At 46.2% G+C, this 19,606-nt stretch overlaps 1 protein-coding gene across 3 annotated transcripts in view; it reads left to right on the forward strand.

Moving 5' to 3' along the window:
• The first annotated feature begins 2,791 nt into the window (after nucleotides 1-2,791).
• MRAS (muscle RAS oncogene homolog) overlaps nucleotides 2,792-19,606 on the forward strand; it is a 37,794-nt gene continuing 20,979 nt past the window's right edge. The window contains exons 1-2 of one of the 3 annotated variants that reach the window (XM_057430109.1): nucleotides 2,792-2,862; nucleotides 3,115-3,297. The gene's annotated coding sequence lies outside the window, so the exon portion shown is untranslated. Of the gene's footprint in view, nucleotides 2,863-3,009; nucleotides 3,298-19,606 lie in introns of those variants that run through there. The other 2 variants (XM_057430110.1, XM_057430108.1) reach the window with 2 other exon arrangements.

Consider the following 19,606-nt stretch of genomic DNA (forward strand, 5'->3'; position numbering starts at 1 on the left):
TAGTCTGACCTGAGCAGTTCAGAGATTGTACAATCGCTTTAATCTATTAAATGAAGCTGAAACAGACTGGAAATGCTGTGTGCTTAAAGCTGTATGAGGGGAAATGGCTGAAATTTTAAGGTGCTTTTTCCTTTTAGCTTTGCACTCAGTTCCATAGTTTGAAGTGTTGCCCATCCTGAACTCACATACCCCTGGGGGAGGGCTGTTAAAGGAGGGGCTCCGCATGACACCACCTCTGCTGTCAAACTGAACGTGCAGTTCTGTTTGAGGGCTCGTGACTCAGCAGGATACAAAAATGCACTTGAATAGGAGTTGAATTGTATAAACACCCAATCACAGCAGCAATTCTCCTTTAGCAATGTTGTTAAGTAATATGCACTACAAGAAATCTAATGGTGCTCCAGATACTGGCTGGAATTGAAAGAAGTTTTGGCTTTTCTCCCTACATAATTTTAGTATGTCTTACAGGCAGGAAGGCTACCGAGAACTGAGGAATACCCCAAAGACCTGATGTATAGGAGCCAGGCCACAGGCTCTTCCTCTCAAATCTTAATGACTTTGGTATGAAATGCACCACAGATTTTCACGTTTGAGTGTCTGAATACCAGGCTTGGTTTGGAAATACAGCTTTTTGCACAGAAACAGACATGTAGTTGCTCTGAATGGTGATCTCCTTAAGATGCCCAAGTACAAAGCTGGATGCTCAGATTTAAAGATCTAAACCTGAAACCTTTGGCCTACTGGTTCCCAGGAGTGCTGTGTCCCCAGCATTTAGTGACAACATTTCCATACCTCCAAGTGTATAAATCTGTATAAACAATCTGCTGTGTTTTGAGACTCACTAATGGATACTGCTTACCCACAGCTCTGCCAGTGCAGCCCTCACTAGCAGCAAGATGCTCCATCTCTGGTGGTGTTCAAGGCCAGGTTGGACAGAGCCTTGGGTGACATAGTTTAGTGGGAGGTGTCCCTGCCCATAGGGGGATTGGAACTAGATGATCGTAAGGACCTTTCCAACCCTAACTATTCTATGATTCTATATACTCATAGCAAAAAACTCAAGATTCTTCATAGCCAGCCACCTCCATCACTGTGCTGCACAAAGTCTGCCCTTGGGAAACCGAGGAGACCAGTTTGTCCTGGAAGGAAAATTTGCAGCCAACAGAGGAGCCAAGATTTGCACCAAATTCACGTGCAAGCCTGTGACTCCTGTTGAGAAATGGGTGTCGTACAAAACCCATCTGAAGAAAGCACCTCTGTCCAGTGATTCAGTCAGCAAAGCCTGTAGGGGTTCTGGACACATTTCTTTGTGTCTCCAGTTGGGGTGAGATGAGTGCAGACTGCAGGGTGAGCTGGTACAGGCACTGTGGCCAAGTGTGCTGTAGCCACTTGCTGTGGGGTCTGCTCTCTCTCACCCATCCATGCTGCTGGACCGATGCAGATTTTGAAGCAGAGACACATGTATCTTGTTTGTAAAACGGCAGTGTGTTCTCTGCCTCTTACTTAGGTAAGAAAGACAGCATAGAGGATCTCTCTTGTTTTTTGCAGGCCGCAGTGCAGTGCCAGACTGTCTTGGGTAGACATTTTCAGGGAGTACCAGGGTATGCATAATGCTGATTTTGCACAGGAGGGGAACTGGGTCGTTCACTTGTCTGTGAGAATCAATTCAAGTCATACATCTATTTTGTAAACTAGTATAGAGGTGGGCCCTGACCCAGCAAGGTGAATTAGCAGGTGCCTAAATGCAGCCCCAAGATGCTTTGGGCACTTGGAATGTGCCGGAGCATGCTGCAGGATTGTGTCCAAGATGATCCCATGGTGGAACATGGGACACAGCCAGACCCACCAGTACTTACTGACATGGATATACTGTCATAGCTATTGCCTGCCTCCTGTGAAGGCAAGGCATGTAAATAAAGGAGTGCATGCACAGAAGCGGGTGAAGGTGTGAAGTGGCAAAGGAGTCTGCAGGAGAGATGTGAAGCACTGCTTTGGTTTTGTCCCGAGTGCCAAGGGCACAAAAATGAGGTAGGAAAAGTTTATCACTGCCCATGTGTTCCTTAAGTTCCAACTGGGATGAGGCCTGGCACAGTAAACACAAATTCTGTCACTGTGCTATAAGTTGATAAAGCTTCCTCCTATTTAGTATGAATATATGTATGTGTGCACGCATATAGTAGCTGGTTCTTAACGGCATCGTGTGCGCCGTGTTCACGTGGCATGAACTGCATTTGTACAATCCCGTGCCCTCCGGTTGCTGCCCCGTCCATCAAGCAGCACCCACAGAGGCGCGGTTGTTCTCCCTCCTCCTCTTCCTCGCTCGCCGGCGGCGCCACAGACCTCGCTGCCCGGAGACTGTAGCCGCTCCCTTTCAGCCCCAAACCCCCAGGGCCCGGGATGCCGGGCAGGGGGAGGCGAGGCACCGGTCGCCCGTCCCCCGGAGCAGCTTAAGGTGCTGCCGCCCGCTCCCGCGGTCCACCTTAACGCGGCGGCGGCGGCGGACGGGCCCATTGCGGCACCGGGGGTCGGTGGGCCCCGTTCCCCCGGGAGCCGCGCCGCGGCCCCGCGCCCGCCGGAGAGCGGCGTGAAAATAAGTCAAAAGTGAGAAACACGCCGCTTGTCACCGAGCCGCAGGTGATGACGGGTCCCCGCCGCTGAGAAACCCCCTCCTGCGGCACCCGGGCCGGCCCCCGGCGGCGGGGCCGGGCTATTTATAGCAGCCGCCGCGGCGATATAAGGCATGGCCGGGTGCAGGCTTCCCGGCCGCGGCCGCCGGGGCGAGCGGGAGCGGGAGCGGGAGGTGGCTGCCGGCGCTGCCCAGCCACGGGTGCCTCCGGGAGGGCGCTGAGAGCGCGGTCCCGGGTGAGCGGCGCTTCAGAGCCAGGGGGTGGAGGGTCGGCGTTGGGTGGCGCTTTTAGTATCGGGGGGAAAGACCAACCCAGTAAATCGCAGTTTGTTTTGTTTCTGTGCGCGACAAGCGACGGGCTGCGGGATGGCGCCGCGAGGAGTTCCGGCGCTCCACGCGTGAAAAGCCCGCGGGCAGGGTGCTCTCGCCGTGACACCCTGGGATAACTGCGGAGAGGCTCTCCCCGCTCTCCCTTCCTCTTCCCCCAGCGACTCCGGCAGCAGCGCGGCGCCCCGCTCTGGCATGAGCCCCCCCCCGCGCCGGGAGGAGTGCTCCCCGGGCACCGCCGCCTACCCTGGCCGGGGATCCGGGTCGGGAAGAACGGGCTGTCGCTGACTGACGCGGCGGAGCCACCGCGCTCAGCAACGCCAGACGCAGAAGGGCTCGGGACGGTACGGTGGTTGCGTGCGCGGCGGCGGCGGATTTGGTGTCCTGGGGGTCTCTTCCCTTCCTTGCTGAACGCTTGAAAAACGGTCCAAAACCACTGTATAAAGCCGTGGTTGGACTGCTGTGGGTTTCATGTCGTGTTCTGGGTGGGTGGTGGCGAGAGGGTTTACTCTGTGCAGGGAGGAACCTTTGTAAACTGGGGACTTGGTTTTTTTTGTTGTGTGTACCCCCCCCCCCAGCAGACTCAGAGCAGAGCCACGCTAATCTTTTACTTTCCTACCCCTTGTGTGCTCTGACCTGTGTGTTGCAAGTTTTCTTATCTTCCATTAAAACCGCTCTTGGACCGCTAAGTACTTTGTGAAAGCTTCCAGATCCATGTGTTTATTTGCTAGACTTCTAGAAGAAAGATACAGATGCTGTCTTTAACTACAAAGAAACAAGGAGAGGAGGATGTACCCTTTTTTTTTTTTTTTTTTTTTTTTTTTTTACTTTTTCCCTGCTTTGAGAAAATTAAGTAAACCACAGTTGAAGGACAAGGACTTTTCAGCTGTTGTGCTTGGGAGTGCTCGGGGTTAGAAAGAAAACTGGTAACTTTTGTTCTGTTTTGTTTTTAAAGCGGATCAGAAACAGTGGTTAGAAAATCCTGATTCCCAGACAGAGAAACTAAGTTAAAGCCATGCTGGCTGCAAGTTGAGGAGCAAGTTACGAATTAGACCTTGGATGGACCAGTGTCAGCATCCTGTGCTTGGCTGCTCTAGAAACCCTCCCCAATGAGCTGATCACTTCATCCAAGAAACAGGGACTTTACACCATGGCAGTTCAGAGTAGAAAAGCGCCTGGGCAGAGTCCTGACCCTTGTGTGAGACTCTTCCCCAGCACAAGTAGCTGCAGCTCTACTGCACCCATCAGCTGGCAGTTTCTACATCAGTTGCCTAACCTTAAGAAAGTGTGAAAACTGAAGCCACCAACTTCCTTGGGCATCTTAATTCACCTAAGTTTCGATTTAGGTGGCAGGCTTAAAGGGATGTTACTGACTGGAAACATCCTATTTATGTCTTATCTGGAAACTGTTTATACTGTAGTTGGTACTAAGAACGAGCGCACCACCTTTATAGTCATACCTAGATGTAGAGGTGCTTTCTGAATTTTCACTATGAATATGAATTAGCTTGGGCCCTTTCTGCACAAGACAGATGCATTTCAAAGGCCTAAAACTGCATGGGTCATCTCTTGATATCTTTATGAAAGGTGCCTATCTGTTGCTCTGAATCCATTACCGTTATGGGCATTACAAAAATGAGGTCCATTAATTTAAGAGAAGCTAGGAGAACAAGGATGTGGCACGGCAGTTATAAAGTAATAGTATTAAAAAAACACACTTCTCATTAGCATTGCTTTGGACTGCTTAATTGAGATAGGATTTTTTGTGTACTTATGTCTGAAAATATAAAGCTGACAGCATCCTTTTAAAACTGCATAAGGTGCACATAGAAAAATTGGTGTTTTTCATGTTATAGTTCTGCATCAATTTGTTTGACTTCCTCTGATTTTGTTCCTTTGTTCCAGGAGATATCTCATAGGATAGAGCTTGTAGTCCAGATTGCAGAGGGCCAAGCACCCCACCAGTGTGACTCCTGAACGAGAGCACCTTCATCAGGGTCAGAGCTGGCCCAGCATCTAATTACAGAAATTATGTGAAAGGCAGTTTTTATTTATGAAGTCTTTAGTGGGTGTTTTCACAAGCTTGAAATTTTTTTGCATTGGAACTAAAACTTACAGAAACAAAGCTTGACCTCTTCATGGGGGGAGGTTTTGGTATGGGTTGCATTGAGTGTTGTGTTGTTTTTTTCTTAAATGGACTGAAGCTAACAAAAGGGAGGAATAAAACTGTATCATCTGGTGGTTAAAGAGGAAGTCTTTATCCCCACACACTTTTTGGCAGTAGAGAAGACATGGCATCTGGGGACTGAAAGGAGGAGGATGAGTCCTGTATGTGAGCTGGTGTTGTCATTGGCAAAGTATTACATGAGGGCAATGTAAGGACAAGTGAATGAATGTGATGAATCATTATAATTGACATCATGCTGTGGTTCCTTAGAGCTCCTCTTTAACTGCAGACAGAAACAGTGTCCTGTACCCAAGACCTGCATGGTCCTTTAGCTTGAGCCACATGCTGCTGGTGGTGTTTCACTCTTGAGACCATCAGGGCAGAAACTCTGCTCTCTTCTGATATTAATTCTGGATGGCTCCTTGGGGAAAGCTGTTTGGCTTCATTTCTGCCCTTTTTATCTTTGGTGTGAAATATTTTCTGTGGCTTGATTCAAGACAAAAGCCTCTACATACCTCCTGCAGTTGTCAAGCTGGGCATCCCTGCTGACCCACTGGCCACCTGCAAGTCAATTCATCAGATGGATCAGTCTGCCCAATGTTAGCATAAATCCTCAGGAATGAAGAGGAGAGTGGTTTTGCATGGTGGCAATGTTTGCATAAGCTTTAGATCAGGGTTAGATCTAATATGGAAAACATGGAATTAATTTTCATGGCTTCCAAGACAATATTATAGACAGGGCTGAGGAAGAAAACTGGTGTTAAAAGATACGGAAATGTGCCTTGAAAGTGACCTTTCCAAGATCAACAATATTATTCTTGGTGTCTGAGGCACTCCAACTTAATGAAGTATAAAGCAGAAGGGGTTGGGAGGATTTGGTCCAAGTGAAAACAGAATGAGCGTGGGACTAGCAGATGGGAGGAATGGTTAGCCCCCTCTTTGGTGGAGTTATAGCTGCTTTTTTCTGTTGTTATTGCCTACAGAGGGACTTGAAGATACTTAGTGGGGAGGGGAGTACAGCCTTCCTGTTCTGCTTGAATGTCACTGGCTGTATTTTTATCCATAGGGAAACAAAGGTCCAGTGCTCCAGTGGGTCACATCCGGAGTATTTGTATCCAATATAAATCTAGAGCAAGTCCATCAATTTCAATAACATCTGCAATAAGCCACAAATGGCTCTTTCTGAACAGAGAGGTGAAATGAACAGCTGTAACTTCAGATGCTGGATTTTTTGGCAAACTCTTTTTTTGAGATTTACAACTCTCTTATTCTCCATTTGAGAGTGTAGTGGAGCAATTGCTGATCCATACATGCATGTATATGTGAACAAATGTCAGTGGAGGAGTAATACAAATGGAAGTCTTGCATATAGATCTGGCAAACTGGACACCTGTTCTTAGCTAATGAAACATACAAAAATGTCTCCTGAAATAATGATTGACGGAAGAGGTGGGGGCAGTTTAATGATATTTTAAAGTAGTCTTCTGTACTTACAGTTCTTATTACTAGCTTTCCTGCTATTTTATACTGCTTCAGATGCTAGTTCTTCAGTAAGTGCTGCACAGACCTATAGGTTTCATCAGAGCAGCCGCTCCAGTGGCTGGAGCTAGCTGAAGAGATGGAAAAGCTGTCTCCAGGTACCTTTTCTGACATGCACTGCCTAAAGGCAGGCAGGCAGGCCAAGGTCAGCAACTCTTACAGATATCCATAACTGTGACTCTGCATCTCATTGAGCCTCCTTTTCTTCTTTCTAAAATAGGGTAGTGGAAGTTTCTTCTTTGTGGGGTGTGTTGGGAGCATAAATACAGCAAATGCAGAGATACTTCAAAGGGATCTAAGTATCTGAGATACTCGGGGGCTGGATTTCCCCTTCCTGCTGCTTCTCTTCTGGCGAGAATTTGTTTGCCATTGATGGGTTTGAGCTTGAACTGCTTTCTTGTACTTTCTTCTACTGCTGCTAAAGAGCTGCTTGGAAAGAGTGCTGACATCCCTTTACCTTTTCCCAGACAACATAATGCCTGTTCTTTCTCTTTCAGGAGATCTGCTTCTAGAGAGAGTGTTGTACCAAATATAAGTTTATGCAATGTGCTAGAATTGTTTTATTCTTCATCTTTCCAGCTTTCTGCTATTTAAGCCTTCTTTGTTGCTGCAAATTCCATAGTTTCATACAAAGCCTCTTATTTTGAATATTCATGGTGTTGTATTAACTTGCTAAACCTACCTGAAGTGGGTGCTTGATTTCATGGAGGGGAAAAGTCTATTTTCCCAAAGGTGGGAAAAATGCTCCCAAATGGTTTGCTGATCTATGATGGTTTGCTGTCTCTGATTATTGCCAACTCTTGACTGCATCTGCTTAGTTCCTGGCCTAGAGATGAGTGTCACTGAGGACTTCCTGGGGACTATTTTGCATCTGAATGGTGACTTGTAGTGGCGAAACATGGAGGGCCAGACTCTTGGTTTATGTAGTGACTGGTGTTAGTCCACTGAAGATCAAGGAGCTGCTCAAAGTTTCCATCATCTCCAGTGAAATCAACTAAAACTGCGTCAGCTTGCAGCCGGTTTACAATAAACCTGTTCCCTGGGCTGTGGTTTAACTTCACTAAATATCTTCCGAGGTCAGGTCTGCTACTCTTGTATGTGAAAATAAGTGTTGGTGTGCTTTCTGATCTGCTGGAGTGTAAATAAAGCAAGAAGGTCTTTCACTTACAGGTTCACTCATCAGCATATATTAGTAACACTCATCAGCTTTTGACTGGAACTTTGATGGCGTAATTACTCTAAAAGGCTAACATATTCAAAACTACCTGTGTGACTTTGGGAGTTAGATTCCTAAGAGTCTTAGTAATCATTTTAAACAGTAATCAGCTTTTTAAGCCACACATACTCCTGGAAGCTTTAAGAACAGGCTTCTGTTATCATGTCTTTAAAATGACAGTTTCTGGGATGAGGATGGCAGCTCTGCCACCCCACTCATATCAGATATTAAATAAGGAGGTTGAAGAAACAATTTAAAAAATACTGTGGAAAATAGATTCTCATGGGTAAGCCGACTAGAGAGGTGCAAGTTGTAAAAATGTCTACACTTCAGTCACCTGACAGCAGGATGGATGGGAGCATGTATTTTCAGCTATGTCTTCAGGACAGCTGGGAGGATGGCTGATGTTTTGGCCATCACTGTAGACAGACGCAGTTTGGTGTACTGAATTTGAACAGCTTGTGACAGGGACAATTTGAGTCAGCAGGGCAAACACAGTTGTCAAAAGAAACTGATAAACTAAGAAAACAGCTTTGCATACCCTAGTATTTATGTTTGTGTAGGTAAGACTTTAATTTGTTACCAGTCTTCAGTTTCTTTTTGAGCAGGGATGGATTAGTCTTGGTACCTCTGCAATTTTTAAAGCATTCCTGTAACACTTGTAATGCAAAATCTGTTTATTATGCAACATATCTGAGATAGGGGCCAACTGTCCCACTTTTACAGCTGGGGAACTGGAGTATTCAGTAAACCTAAACACAGCATGCAGGATCATACAAGAAAGTCTGCAGCAGGACAGACAGGAGAGTGCTGAAAACTGGGTTTCAATTTCCCTGAAAACCACCAAGCTATGATCTATGCTGTTCCCATCACATTCCTCCTCTGTGCCTCTGAGACAGCCTGGGGCATTTCTTTGGCTAGAAAAGGTGGGGGTTGGCTTTTCTGAGGAGAAAAGCTCAAGCCTGGTGATGAAGGGAGGAAGATGATATATATATGGGGGAAGATGGGGAATGGGTAGCATCACCCAGCTAGAGATTCCACTACCACTTCCTCAGCAAGCCCCGCTTCCCCGGTGCTGGCACAGACTACTTCACAGCTATTGAAACTCTATTCCTCTGGGAAAATCCCTGCTCTTCCTGTGCCCAGAGCCAGCTCTGCTGTATTTAATAAAGTTAGTAAGAGTGGCTGGGTTGGCATGAAGTCTGCCCATCTGCTGCCACTGTGCTGTGTTCCTGTGCTGCCTGGGCTCCCTGGTGAAGGAGAGCTGCCTTCACTCTGTCATAGCCTTAAGAGAGGCACTAGTGCTTTGCTTTTGGGGGAGGAAGCTGTCACAAAGCTGGCAGAAGGAATCTTTTGGGTTGCATGGTGAGCAGTAACAATATGAGTTTTATTGCTCAGAATGTATCCACATTTATGGGATGCTATATTTAAAAGGAGAAAATATGAGTCATGGGGAGCTATGCTAATGCTAAGTATTTATGTCTACCTCTTGTGAGGCTGAAGGCAGCGGGAGTTGAGCAACACTCTTGTGAAGTGCCTAGAGGATTTACGGATCAAACTAAAGCCCACTGAAGTCATCTGTAAGTCACACTGTGCCTTACTTGGGGCCTGTATTATGTACCTTGTGCTGGCTACAGTGAAATAACTGTTCTTGAAAAACCTGAGAGCACTCAGTGCTGTCTGTATAGGAGCTCTCTGAGCTGCAGGCTGCAGCAGAGATCTTACCCTTCCAGCAGTCACTGCTCCTCTGCCGGAGGTCACACCTTGGTCACACATCCAGGGGACAAATGTCCCTGTGCCTCTCAGGCTGTGTCTACAGCACCACAGGAGCACGTACCTGCATGCTCAGTGAGAGCAGGCAGAGCCTGGGCACATCTCGGCTTCTGTCTGTTCCTCTACAAGAGCTGTAGCCCCAAAGAGGTGTAAGGTTGGGGGGTCTGCTGCAGCACAAACTGCAGGAGCTCTCTGTTCAGAGACTGCTAGGGATGCTGGTGTTCATGTACTTTAGCTTATGGCATGTTTTAATGATAATTCATTTGGCTTGAACTTCATAATTATGTACAAGCCTTGGTTTTTGTTTGTTTGCTTGTTTGTTTCATTTAAAAGTTTCTTAATGAAATGGTGTTTTATCTGCAAGTGCCTGTTAATTCAGCTTTCCAACTGTCTGCTTGCCAGTGTGGCTTGGCTCCAGTTGCAGGTAGAAGAAGGGTTGGAGCTGGGATGTCACTGCTGGGTGGGCCAAGAACGGAGAATGGAGAAGGACTCGCTGTGAACAAATCGGACAGCACGTGGTGCTTGGAAAATACAGATCTGGTAACAGCAAGGGGCTCTGCAGCTCCTCTGTTTTGCCCACTTTTTAGAGGGAGTTTTTGAAGCGAGTGTTAAATAATTCTTAAAGTGAAATCTTCAGGTTTATTGGGCATTTTGTTTCCTGGTTTTGGTTTTTTTTTTAAGTATTGGTGTATCAGTATGAAAATGAGCATCTTTGAGCTTTCTTCAGCATATTTTTGAGGGGTACACTGGAAAATGGAAAAAGCCGTAATAGTGTAAGGCTGGTTCTGGTTTGTGGAAACAAATGCTTACTCATCTTACAAATGTGAGAGCTTTTGAATAGGGATCTGTTATTTGCATTGCTGGGAGCACACAGCCTTATGGTGAGTCTGATACACAATAGCTAGAACAAAGACCCACCCAGCCCAAGTTAAAAGCATGTTAATGGGCATCACTGTAGTGGGAATCTCATGCTTCTTTCTTCTTGAACTGTTCTTCTTACTTAAAAGGCAGCTAAAACATCCACTGTAGCATGTCTCCAGGCACATGGTCACTCCAAAAAAGTGCTTAGAAGATTTTCTTCTGTAAAGTTGTGAGCCTGTGATACAAGCTGTCTACCAGTTGGTTGTTGTGACATAGAAAGACTCCAAAAAGGCATGAAATGACAAAAAGTAACAGGATGCAGATGGAATTTAATCTTTCAGGTACATCCAGACACTGTTATCAGGTCTGTCATCTGTATTTAACATACCCAGATAGCTCTGGAGTGGTCTGCATAGACAGCTGGCAATTTAGTAGAGATTGTGATCTTCAGAAAATATGTGGCTGATGTCTTCTGTAATACTTGGTTTGGAAGTATTAGTGCCACCAGTCTTAAGTACAAGACTTGATGGGTGGGGAACATCTATCTATAGAGTAGGAAGAAGTTATTTGGTATCCAGCATTCAGTCCCAGAAGAATCATGAAGGGATTGACAGTGGCCTGCTGTGGCATGATGAACTGGGAAGGGGGAGATCACTGAACAAATCCCTTTGGCTTAATGTTTGCTGGTGAACTGCACTTATGGACTGGAGGTTGGTTTGGTGGCTGCTGGTATTTGGTGGGGTCCCCTGCTAACCCTGGAGGAGGAGGAAACATGCTCCAGTACTCTGGGAAAACTAAGCTGTTGTGAATTGGTTTTGTGAAATGGCAACACAATGTAAAGTGTTGCCATCGTAGTTCTCATAGTGTGTGATCTCACTGGTAATGCACCTGCCACAAGTCTACATCAGACATAACAGTCCTTGGAGAGCAAAGTAGGTATTTCCTGAGCGTGTCCTGTGCACACCCTGCTTGGCTTCCGCCTGACTAGACCTTGGTGGTGAAGCATCATAACTGTGGATTAAAAGTCTGAAGATTATGATGAGCTGTAGCAATGAGGTGGACTTCAATGAGTACTTGCAGCTCTTCCCTGAGAAAATATTTTGTAGCTCAAGGGCAGAACGTTTGGAGAGAGACTTCTGTTTCCTCCACATGTTGTGGATGCTTTCAGATTTAATCTGCAAACAGGCAAAATAGCAGGCATAAGGAGCTGAGCAGACCATTTGCTTTCTTGAGGTTTGGTCTGGTCTGAATAGATACTGAATGTTCTGTTAAAATGCTCTGCTGAGCATTGTTTCCTCTGTGTATTCTGTGAAATGGTTCCATGCAGCACAGAGATTCTGACAAGATGCAGCATCACCCCTTTCATGTAAGGAACGAGTGTTTTGTTACATGATATTTACCTGTGGAGTATTAAGTCCATCTTCAAAAGTTTAACTGGAACTGAACACCTACAGAGCGTGAAAAGTCTTCCCTGTTAATCGGCAAAATTAGCTAAGGGGATATATAATTCCTTATTCTTTTTGCAGTCTACGAAGTCTGTTTAATTAGGCATCTGGGATTTGAATTATTAAATAACAGAACAGTTTCAATCTACTTTCTATTGGTAAAGATCTCCAGAAGCCCGTTTTATTCCTTGGATTTCTAAATTATGAGCTTCAGAAACTCTTTGAACCTCAGGAGGGCGACTTGCTGGATCCAGGAGGGCTGAGAAATACAACTCTTATTCTAAGGTCCCCTGAGCACAGCAAGTCACTCCCCATTGTTTACATACCAGCCTCACAAGAATATGGAAATAAACATTAGGTTGTTGAAGCAAAGCAGAAAAAATATGGTTTTGGCCATATCCCGTGTTGAAGCATCTGCTTGGTTTCATGCAGTGTAAGAATAAATCTTTTTGCTGCACAAAATACTGGGAGCAGTTCTCTGCTTTGGAGGTGAGATTGCGTGATCTGTTTTGAGGTTAAAAAATAAGATAGAATAAAATAACAGTAGTTGCAGTTTGCCTGGGCTTGGGAAGGCCCACAGAGATGTGCACAGACCTAGCCAAGAGGCAGGAAGGGATAAAGAGGTGTCGTCTAAGCAAAGTAGTAAAGAGTTGCAGAACTCCAATGGTCCATGGAGGTCTTCCACCTTCAAGGAAGTGAACAGGGAGCTGGGGAAGGGAGTAACATGGTCGGGCAGAGGTGCAGGCAGCCCTGGTCAGGGTGTCATTGTGGGCAGCAGGACGTAAGGGACTTACTGACAAAGCCACCTGAACCCAGCAAGCTCCCAAAACACCTCTCAGCCTCAGGAGCAGTCCAGCTTTCCAAGCCCTCCTGACACCAGGGTAATGTGCTCTTGTTCCTGTTTGAGATTGGTACACTTCAAAAACCTTGTCAAATGGAGGGGGGGGGGTGGACAGGATGGGTGGATTTGATGACCCAAAATATTTCACCTTCCTAGGGCTGGGCTTATTCCAAACTTGTGTCTCTGGTAAAAGAATATGAACCAAAAGTGCTGAGAGGTGCAGTGGTTAAATTGAAACATGCTGTGGCAAGATTAAAGTAATCTTGTCCCTTACCAGCCCTTAATGCTTTGGGGCTTTATTTTTTTTTTTTTTTTTTTCCAGGTGGCTGCAATCCATGCTCTCTCTATCTGTGCTGTAATAGAGAGATTTTCATATGCAGAAACATGTCAAGACACTATCGGGATAAACCATCCCATGTTGTGTTACAGCTCCCAAGGTCAAGATAAAATGTCAAGATACCTACAGTTGTCTTTCAGCTCAGATTTTATTTTTGTGGTGTCCTTGAATGTACTGAAAAAGACGTGGAGTAAATGTCCCTTAGGGAGAGCCCAGCAGTTCAAAGGGCCAAATCAAAATTTCTTACCCTTTCTGTGAGTCTTGTATGTAAAATGTGATGCAAATGAGAGAGTGACTTGAGTTGCCAAGACTAAGGCTAACATCTCTTTGGTTGGTGTTTAAAAATAATGGCACTATATAGGCATAGGAGTGGCATATGAGGTCTGCCAGGTCAGAACAACACAACACTGCATCCCAATTTTTGAGAAAACACCTTGATGTCTTGACTCCATTGTGACTTTGCAGCAGACAGGTGTACTTCACAGCTATGTGGTGGATGGCATTTAAAACTAAATCTTGCTGGCTCCGATGGCAGAGCCTAAACATTTCTATGAAGCTTCTCAGCCAAGGTCTGTAGGGGATTGAAACTCAGGAGAACTTGAGCAAGGAAACATATTCAAACAGAGCAGAATAATTGAACCAAAGCAATGCCTTTGAAGAGCTAATCAAGAACCAGAGATGATTCTTTGAAAGCAGCCCTTGGTCTGACTCAGAAACTTTGTCCAGTTACTTTGTTTTGTTCAGTTCATTCATGGTCTTACCTGTGAAACAAGCCTTCCTATTGCCCAGGTAAAGCATCAGTCATGTACACCTGTGGGAGCAAGTGCTCTCTACCACTCCAGGTACAACTGCTCATAGTACCACTCACATTTAAGGGAAGGTGAGTGTGTCTAGCCCCAGTAAATAACGAGCAATGTGGTGATATCATTGTCTTATCAATGCTTTATTCTCTTGTCCCATCAAAGGTCCTTATCCACCCCTTCGTCAGTACTGAGTGGCGTGTTTGCTGTGGGGAAGGAGGATCTTGGTGGGTCAGCTGTAGTCCAGCACACCTCATCCGTCTGACACAGCACCTCTTCAGGGAACCTGACTGGACAGTTTCTGGAAATCTGTTAGTGTCAGTCCAATGATAAGACAGATAGCATCATCTTTTGTGTGGGGCACTGGGAGGCTGAGTACTTCTGAAATGAGTATATGTACGTGTGGTGTGTTTTTCCTGTGTGAATGTGAGAACCAGTTTATAGGGAAAAGCAGAAGACATTGTTTAGTGTGTGTTGAGAGATGTTTTGTGGCAATGGCAGTGGAGGGTATGCCTCTCCCTTTTCCCTTAACTGGGAAAAGACTCTGTTGTTGCTTTTTCTTTTCTCCTTTTTTTTCCCAAATGGCAATTGATTATCAAGGAGGTTTATCTTTTCCTAAAGTTGAGTGGATTTCTGATGTGATTGCGCAGAGGTAGTGGTGGTTGGAGCCCTGCTGTTGCCTCACTCATAGGAGGTGCTTCATGAGAGTGCAAAACACTTTTGAGGTATGATTTCCCATAGCATGCTAATCCAGTGAAGTGCTGTAGACTTACTTGCTGGCTCTGTTCGAATCCATAATGCAGCACCATCTGTCAAACCATGGGGCATAATGAAAGTGTTAATGAATGTACATATATACCCTCCCACGCAGCTGCAAGTTGAATGACTTAAAAGTTGAGGCAGAGGGTTTAGACAGAGCATAGAACGAACCAGGCTTAGGGTATCCTGATGCAGGTCTGTGCTGAAACTAGTGGGTGGGCGAGGGGTGGACAGGGGTCTAAAGCTGGGTCAACTGACCTATAGGGTGCTTTCAAAGATGTGCTGATTTTCAGCTGCTGCTCACCAGTATATGGAATAATCCACTTGTGACACCCGAGAAGAAACTTTCAACAGGAAAGCACAGGTACTGCGCAGCACTGGCTGGGACCCCAGTGCATCTTTTCCAGTGGGGTATCCTCATAGGATGCTTCTCTCTGGTACTGGCAGGGTGAATGCACTCAATAGGAGGGAGGGTTTGAGTCATGCATAGGTAAACTCTGTTCCTCAAGGGTGGTTTGGCCAGTTGCCTGCTGGTCTGAGTGTCAGGGTGTACATTTGCCACCAAGAGGGTTTGCCCAGGCTGGGAGGGAGCTGACAGCCAAGGAGGTAGACAAAGAGCAGGGCTGAGAAGAGGCACCAGGGCTGGCCTGGCACATTGCTGGAATGCTGGCAGTCCTGCAATGCAGCCTGTACTCAGGCGGGTTCATGGGGACATTATGACTGTGCAGAGCTGTACATCACCATATGCAGGGCAGAGGAGGTGGCCATACACCCCCTCCATCCTGCTCCTCACCCTGGTACCCAGCCCCAAGCTCTGCTCACTCTCCTTTGTCAGACAAGCCTGTTGGATTTGCCAAGTATGGAGTCGCCTCTCTAGCATGTTGTGCGTAAATAAGAGGCTCATGCTCTTGGTGGACACTGTGATGAGCCTGGAAAAAATTACTGTTATGGGTCCTGGGCCAGTGATGAGATCTTGGAGTATTCCAAGTGACAGAGTGATGATATGGACCCAGAAAATGGCTAGAAAATAGCCTTCAATGCAGTTCTCAGATTTAGAGTCATGAAGTTATACCTAAAATCTGCCAAGTTCCTATTTAAGTAAACCTAAGAGATTGTGTCTATATGAGTATGGGAGATGGCTGTTCCTTCATCTTCTGAAGACCATGCTGGTGAAGCTTTACTAAAGCTCCAGTGTCACAGGCTAGCATGCTTTGTGCTCTACTGTATTTGTAAATCAGTATGAAATGGGCTGTGGGGAACCAGGAGGACTGCCCTCAACCCAGGAGCCTAGGAAGATTGACAGCCCTGTGCCCTGGGGTGTAGAAGTGTTGCATAAACATCTGTGCTATCTCATAGCTCACAGGTAATTCCAGGGAACACTGTGATGTGGAAAGGGAATGGGTGATCTGTTTCTCCATACATTATGGACAACATATGTATGTCTTTTTTTCCTAGAAAGAACATAGTCATGAGTTAAGTTTTGGAGAATGTGTGTGGTAGAGGACAGGCTTTGGAAATAACCTGGAGATCCCCACTCTTCTCACTTTCCTGTGTCTGCCACAAGAGAGGGAGCATCCACCTGGGACTTGATAGCATTTACCCATCCTCTCATGGAAATGCTATTACCAGGGACCTTCACAGCCTTCAGCTCTCTACAGCTGTCTGAAGAGATGCAAAATGTGTTTGCCAGGAGGGAAGGGAGTCTTTAAAAAGCCATTTACATCCCAAAAGACATCCGGTAGCAACACTGGAGATGTAAAAAGCATTAAATATGGAATTGAGCCTGACTGGAAGACAAACTTGGAGCTAAATGCATTGACTGATTTTCAGGAGGGTGACTGGAATGAGATGGCCCTGTACCCTTTCTATTCATAAACTACCTCCAAAGCAGCCATAGGTGCCATCTAGTCTGTGCATTGACTCAACCCTGTGCATGACATGATGTGCGTAAGACCGCAGTGCAACAAGCCATCAAAAAGCTGGGTGGATGGATGGGTGCCCCCCTTGTTTTGGCAGGGGGATGCTGGGCCATGGTGGGGAAGGTGGGGCGGAGCTGTGAAGCTGGTCCATGCTGGGCAGTTCTTGGTGCTGCTCAGGATCCCCCCACAGCCCCATGCTATGGTATATGAATTCATTGCATGGACCACTTCTGACTGCCCAAGGCAATGCTGGCCAAGGCCAGGAGAACTGTGCCATGCACATCTGGCTGCATCACCAGCAACAGGGCTGTGTGCAGGCAGGAGAGCATCTGGCTGCAGAGCACTGCTGTAGCACTGGGTCATTGCTTTGGAAACCTTACAGAGCAGCAAAGCGACCCAGGGCAGTAGATTTGGGGTCTTTTTATTGGTGTGTCAGCAGGCTGGGATGTGTAGGAGGGAAGCTGCCCATTTCCAGGGATTGTGTGAGCAGGAAGGGCAGCTATTGGAATTCGAAGCCACTTCCTCCACTGTAAATTTGTTCTTGTGTTATCTCTGGCTGGGCAGGGCAGGGGAACATCTTGGCTATCTGATTTTTTGCTACAGTATGTTTAGGTCAGCTTCATCAGTTCCATGATAGCATAGGAGAGGCATTCCTGGCCTCACGAGCAAAGAATTTTCAAGATTAATACCAGGAATCTGTCATCCCCTAATGTTTCCTGAGAGAATTGGAAAGAAATGAGTATAGAAAAGGATGGTGGATTTAAATACCCATGATGTGATGGAAGTAAAAGTAGCTGAGCCATCTGCTTCTTCAGGCTCCAGTTAATGTGCAGGGATACTCTCATTTCATGTGTTGGCAAAATACTTGGATCAACCTGCAGTGGACACTCCTAAACTGGCAACCATGTAGTTTTAATCAAGGTCCGAGTGATACAGGAATGAATCTTGTGTAACTACTTTCTGGTCACGTATCCTTATTCTCTTACAAAACTGTAACTCTGCAGATGACCCAGATCTGACTTGAGTGTTGTTTTTAATTAAAAAAATAAAAAATAAAAAATTCTGGCTTCTGTATCCAACTGTTGGCTTGTCAGCGTGACAGGAATCGTCTTATGTATTTTGAAAAGGGCACTACATCACCGAGAGAAGTGGGCTGAAGATTAATGGAGTTGTGGGAGGTGGGGGAGGAGTTGGGGGAGGGAAGCAGAGTTTGTTCCAGATGACATTTGTCAGTATGATCAATGCATGCTGTGCTGCATTTGCATACAGATCAGGACACGGACAATCATGTGCTTCCATGTAAATAGGAGTGAACCTGCAGCCCAACCTGGCCACTGGAAAGCTGCTGCTCAGTGCTACAGCAAGGGCTCCTTATTAGCGCTTAAGGATTAGCAACACAGAGAGATGGGGGCCGCCTACCACCTAAGCAATTTTCACTGACGTGGCTTTTTATTAGTATTATTTCTTCAGACTATAATTCCATGTTTCCTGAAATAACAACCAAGTATTCATCAGGCAGCTACTGCCTTTAGCTGCCTTTTGTGTGAATCTGAAGTGCTTCATTACTCCCCTGGTGTGTTTTCTTTCTCTTACAGTAAATCTGAGCAGCATCTGTGTGGTGGGGGTGGTGATACGATCTTAGGTTGAAAAGGAGAAAAGGTCTGGCTGGCACAGGAAGCCAACGAGGAGCTCAGAGAGCATAGCCTTCAGGGTTCAGCATCTTTTTTGCACTGGAGGAGAATTCACAGGCCACTTCCAGGGTTCACAGCTACATCCCCCAGATTCAAAACCCAACCAGTTGCAGCTCTTTATTGCTGGGTTGAGGATTTTCTTTTTAAACAACAGTTGGATTTTGGCCTTATTTTTTTCTCCTCTTTAGTAGCACTCTTGATAGTGCTTTGATCATTGCTCCAAAAGGAAATGCCTGTAATTTCCTGTGCAGGTCTTGCCAGGTGCTGGGCTCCATCAGATCTCCTGGAAGCTGATGGGAGTTGAGAGCACTCTCACCTGATAGGATCCACCTTATTAGAAAACCTCAGAGAGTTGAAATGTCACTTGTGTTTTTAACAACTTAATGCCATAACTACAAAGGGCATTAGGCTCTGGCTTCCCCCATGACAGATATCTTCCATGATGACTTCCCACTGAAGACCAGCTTTTGCTTGGTGTGTTCTTTTTGAGGCATTGACCAGGCAGGAAATCTGCTAGACTGGAGGAAACCTGGCTAAGAGTTAATCATCTTTCTTTAATAATTGGTAGTGGTTGTTCATACACCTTTTGCTCTCAAAAAGTTTGGGACACAGTCATGCCTACTTGAGGGAGAAATTCCTGGAGTTCATTCAGTCCTCATCAGTATAACTCGGGGGAAGCAGCTACCTCCTAAAAGGGCATGTCCTGTGTTTCAAGGGTTTTCAGTAGCTCCCAGCCCAAGGGATTGCCTACAATGCATAAGACTGAACTATTTTTGTACCTGGCGAGCGTCTCTGGGTGTGTTGTGGTGGTTGTGTGGCTGCAGCCAGCAGTCTGCAGGAGGAACAGCGAGGGAAGTGTTCAGATCTTGTAGTGTTTCAGCCCTTGAGGCATTGCATGTTGCTGCTAATGCTTGCAGAGTGGCCAGGTAAAAGGGCATAATTGAGTGAGCTGTGGCTAGAGGAAGAGTTATTAATTGCAACCATAGGAGTAGTTGGCAGCCTTGGTGGCCAATAGTCTTCCTCAGCCTCAAGTGAGGTTGGTGTCCTCAGGTACACAGAGCTCTGGCAGGGTGTATGCGAAGAGCTATCTATGGGCCAAACCAAGCCAATGATAGAAAAATTCCCTTGGCCATGGGCTGGTGGAATTGGTCAGCATACATGCATACACTGAAGTATATGCTGAATCTAAACCTCAGCCTATTGCTATAGTGGGTGCAGGCTCCCTAAAGTTGTCGGTGTTGGAGTGCTGCAGCAGAGGAGGAGGGATCTGGTGGTTCCCACGCAGATCCTGCTGCAGCTTTTTCT

The sequence above is a fragment of the Pezoporus wallicus genome, unplaced genomic scaffold, assembly GCF_028554395.1.
Source record: "Pezoporus wallicus isolate ANWC-B61680 ecotype Strahan unplaced genomic scaffold, APGP_CSIRO_Pwel_v1 contig_5261, whole genome shotgun sequence".
Classification (NCBI taxonomy): domain Eukaryota; kingdom Metazoa; phylum Chordata; class Aves; order Psittaciformes; family Psittacidae; genus Pezoporus; species Pezoporus wallicus.